The following is a 5,267-nucleotide window of genomic DNA, read 5'->3' as shown; positions in this document are numbered from 1 at the left end:
TCCATCGCCCAATGCTATCGCTACTATCGCCGACGTTGGAAGCAGGCGACTCGCGTCGAGTGAAGCCGACCGTCGCCATCTTGCCAGAGGCAGGAAGCGCGCTGCGGCTTGCGTGCGTTATTTGACGCTGTGGGCATGTAAACGCCAACGGTTTGACGATGGTTGCCTCTTGTGTCGCTTATGGATGGCAAAAAGGCTGAAGAAAGGTTGTAACCTCGCATTCTGCCCGTAAGTACGCGAAAACGTCTTCGATTGAGTCATTCCGCGCGCGTTACTGAGGGGCGTGCTAACTGACGCGGTATGAGCGTGCAACAAATAGTAGCCGTGATATTTTTGACAGTTTTCCTAAAGATCCCACAGTGCGGAACCTGTGGGAGAGGGCCGTTCACCGTGTAAAGTGGAATGCGAAAGACGAAGATCATCTATATGCTCCGTGCACTTCGCGCCGGATTGCTTTGACTGCTTGCTAGAAGCCGTTTTTTTTTTTTTTTTTTCTGAGACTCGAGCATACGTAAACGAATGAGAGATCCGCCAGAAACTAAAAAAGAAAAAAAACTGGATTTGTTGGCATTTTCATATGCATATGGCAAGCACCGAAATAATACTTGACGAGGTTGTCGCCAGCTGAAGTACCTGCTTACACACAAAACCTCTTTGGGTTAATACGTAGATGAGGCGGACATAACAATTTGCACAGCCTATGGCTCAGACCTTTTGGTTCAGACGGAAGTTATAGCTCAGGAAACTGCATGCTCCCAAGACATTGTCTCCATCTTGAATGCAGCCACTACTGCTGTACTGCTGCCATAGCTAGCAGATGCAAAAAGCACGCTCATTGACAGGCGCAGACCATCAGCCCTGCAGATACTGAGCCGAAAGCCTCTCTGCTTTTACCGGTTTCGTGGCGCCATACATAGCAGGCTTCAATGCTCGAAAAGTTCGTACAACAACTACGTGTGAGCAGTGCATCACAGCCCTGCACTCAGGTGAGTTGCACCTTTCATTTCACCGGCGCAAGACGTCACTGGCATGTGTGAAGAAGTAGAGAAAGGTCTGGTAGCTACAGGCTGAATGTGATGCCATCTTAACGGTGACCAAGGGCAAAACACCTCATCTTGGAAGTCCTGGTAGTTTCCTCCGAGAAAAAGTGGTTCCAGACACTGCAGCACATCCTTGACTTCGACCCGCTTCAACGTTTACACTTTGTGCAAGCAAATCGCTGAATGCGTAAAAGTGAGCATACGCCACATGACGAAGGACCGAAACCGAGAATTGATCAATAATAAGGTGAGACTACCTCTGTCAAGGGCGATTATCTTCAATCACCGTCTGATTTAAGCGCGTCTCTACCTAATGCCAGTGCAGGTGAATTAACTTCTATATATGTCACTTGGCTGCTTACAAGTCGGAAATAAATGTTTGCAACCATAGCTACTTGATTTCATTGCTTCACAAACGCGAGCAACTTCATCGGCAGCGCAGCATGCGTGCGGCAGCGCTTGGCTCCTTTCTGCCACTGGCAAGATGGCCGCCGCGCGCTCGGCGCGGCTTCACTCTCCCCATTAGGGGCGCATAGGCCTGCGGCAAGTTCTATGCAAGGAGGTTGAAATAAAACTTGCTGGTGTGGAGGCCGCCTATACTTACTACGGTCCTAGCCGCAGTGAAGCCGCGTCGCGCGCGCGGCGGCCATCTTGCCTTAGGCAAGAAACGGGAGCCAAAGCGCGCCCGCCACGCTGACCGCGTCTTTCCGCCATGGTTTTTAATGGTTATGGCGAGCATTAAGGGAGAAGTTGTCAAGAATAAGAAGCCAAGTGGCAGATAAGAATGCGGTCACTTTTATTCCGTTTCTTTTGGCGTTTTCCTTGCAAGCATGCACACCGAAGGGCATGTATCACTGTATTTTTTTTTTTTTTTCATAATTATCCTCGTAAGAGCAGACGTCCATGCAAAGCCAAAACTGTTCATTTTAGAGATTTTGAGCTTGTGTTGAGAAAAGATTTGGCTTTCAAGCCTTGACGAACATATATCCTTCTCGATGAGCATATCGAGTGTGGTGCCGAGAAGTGATTCTCGGCACTCATTTTCCTGTTTATTTCGTTCGTCATGTGACGGAGTCTTGTGCATACATGGAATTCGGCCACTTTCTTTGGGCGGAATATAAATGTGGGTCCAAAGCACCACACTCGATATGCTCATCGAGAAGGATATGTGTTCGTCAAGGCTTGAAAGCCATCTCTTATTTTCTCAAGACAAGCTCAAAATCTCCAAAACGAAGAGTTTTGGCTTTGCATGGACGTGCTTCAAATATGGGCATTCAGTTTGCAGTCGACACTATTTCAATAGATGCAGCCTTTCCGATAGTATTTCGTAGGCTCGTCTCTCTCTTACCCTGTCAATGAATAAATAAAAACACCCAAGTGAAGTCATAAGTTTAAGCCAACGAGCACATACACATGCAGTCTGTCATCATGTATTCCATTCCCAAAGTCCACATATCTAACCACTTGGTCGCCCACAATCTCAATATGTTTTCTCATTTGTTATCAACAATCAAAGTACAGTAGAGTTTTTTGTGTGGCATTGGGCTAGCTTTTTCGAGACAGTGACTCATCTGTGAAGCCAGCATTTCCTTTGATGGAATTCTATATACCGTTCTCGTATAGTGCGCTCTGCTGACAGTGCTCGATTAAACTTCGTGCGTACATACTCCTAAGCTGATGGAGAATAGAAGTGCAGCGTTAACGCAAACGCCCGCAGCTCGGATGGAATACGTGCCTTTCTGGTCTTTTTGTGCCCTAGGGGTTGCTGTATGTATGGGGGAAGGCTGCAGTGTGAACATCCCCCTGCCCTACTCAGACATGAGCTTTTGATCCTTCATCTCCTTTATTATCGCTTAAGGATCGAGCCTCGCTCTTTTTGGTTAGTCTGCAGTTTTTCTGCTGCAGAATTTTCATCTTGAGCTGTTTTATCTCCCCTTGGGAAACATGAAGCATTTCTTCGTAATGCTGCCGTATAGGTGACGCAACTGTCACTTCTTCAACAACTTTTTTTTCAATTTGAACACATATAACGGCCGGAGTACCCCTGGGCCTCGGTTAGGTCGCTTTATTTGCAGCTGGAAAGAGCACTGCAGAGTTCAGACCTGCTGGTTTTACTCGATGCACTGCATAAAGCAAATACAAATACAAATATAACAGAAAAAAAGCACGAATGTAAGAAAAAACAGATCCTTGTGTATTGCCCAAATGACGTTACTTAACCTCGTAGTTGCGAGCTACCCTTTTATAACACGAACAGGGCAACCGATAACGAAATCTCGCCTATTTATATAATTCAATGAATAGCAAGCGGTGCGTTATTTTCCTATTCGCGCTCCGCACCAGTGGTATCAACAAGCACAAGAATGTGTCACTGGGTTTTTCAAGTGTTTTACAAATGCGTCAAGCACAACTAGACGTGCAACAGCCAGGTCGCAGCCTAGTCTGGTCGAAACATTTTGGCGAGAAGTGCCTCTAACGTGATCGCCGTCTTTTGGCTTCCAGACTTCGCGTGAAACAGCCTGTCCCGACGTGCTTCGAACATTTGAGTCCTTACAAAGCCGGTTAGGAAAAAAAAAAATGACCGTCAGTAGTGAAATCAGAGACAGATTGCGGGCTGTCAGCATGTGTTCCGGCATATAGAGAAGTTTTCATCGAGTTCGAAATGTTCTGCTTACAACTGAAACTTCATCCCAGAGTACCTTTTCGCTCGATTTGTACAGCCGTACGCAACGCACAATGTACCCAACAACGTCCGGACGCCACCACGCCAGAGAACAGCTGGAACATCTATGCGGCCGCTGCAGCCTGGTTCTATAAACGTTGGCTGCAGCATGCGTTGCGGAAGGTGCGCTTTCTGCCTATGGCAAGATGGCGGCGCGCGGCTTCAGCTGAGGGGCGCCTCCTCCACTCCAGCAAATTTCATTTTATGTATCCTCCTTGGAAAACAACGTTGCTGGATACTACATAGTTGAAGCGAATCTCCGCCATCTTAGCAGGGGCGCGCTCAGCACCGCACGCGCAGCGCGGCCCGCCCAGAGAACATCTACCACTGCCCGCCTCATTGTTCTGGAAGATGTTAGCATACATCTCTCTCATCATCGGTAAGAAAAAAAAAGGCAAAGCTTGCACTAAGCCGCGCAAGGCCTGAAACAGCGAAACTGGACGATTCTAAGACAAATTTAGCTGGTTGCTTCTAGCTTGTTTCTAGGCCTTAGCTAGGTGATGCAGGTTTTTTTTTTTTCGAGGTTGCTTCTAGGTCGTTGCTAAGCTTTCGCTAGGTGATGCCAGGTTGTTTCTACGTTGATTCTCAGTGCAGAGAGGTTCGAGTTAAATCAGAGACACGACACGGATGTCCAAACTCCAGGGACAGAAACTCGCGCTGAAACCAAGCGTTTGCACCTCTCATAGATCTACGGGCACGTCGTAATTGGCGTAGGCCTTCTATCGCTCTGGGGTCTCCTCGTTGCCGCCATTGCATTTCCCGTTCCCTAGTATTATCACGTTTTACATACTCGGGGTCTTCGGCTCGCCACCGTCGCTTCGCAGCCATTTGTTTGAACTGTTGCCTTCTTAATTTTTAGTGGATCACGGTGAGTATTTCTGTGGCACGTGCACACCAGGAGTTTTCGCTCTCATATGGCGAACGAATTTTGGTTTCGCCTAGCGATACACAGCTTCGCGCTAAAAAAAAAAGAAAAACAGTTTGTAGCAGTTCATATACATTCTTAATAATTTTTTGTTGTTTTCGCTCGTAAAACCGCACTATACCATAAAGCATCGTTGACTGCGCTGTCTTTAGCTAGTCAATTGTCGCTGCGAGGGCGTATTCGCCACGTGGGTATCACCCATACCCCGATAAATCGAAGACCAGCACGCCGAAGAAGACAAGGTCCAGCAATGGCTGCCGTTGTGACGGAGACCCCGAGCGTTTCCCACGGGCTCAAGAGCAGCGATAGCGTCTCACGCCTACTACTTTCCCGGACCGAGCGCTCCCGGCGCTGCACTTGTTGGTGAGACTATGTATCGCGATGACGTAGCTTAGGATCGCACCCCGCCGTCGAAACGGGCCTTACGCCGTGCGTTCGACGAGAGCTCTCGAACAAACGACCACAGGCGCGCGGAGAGGGGCGCCCCCCCCCCCCCTAGTCACTTAAGAAGAGGGGGGCGCAAAGTCTGCCCCATGCATTGAATTAATAGGGAAGGGGGGCGCCGCGATGAACCTTCGCC

The sequence above is a fragment of the Rhipicephalus sanguineus genome, chromosome 9, assembly GCF_013339695.2.
Source record: "Rhipicephalus sanguineus isolate Rsan-2018 chromosome 9, BIME_Rsan_1.4, whole genome shotgun sequence".
NCBI classification, from domain to species: Eukaryota; Metazoa; Arthropoda; class Arachnida; order Ixodida; family Ixodidae; genus Rhipicephalus; species Rhipicephalus sanguineus.
The sequence above is the reverse complement of the archived record's forward strand: the minus strand, read 5'-3'. Positions refer to the sequence as shown.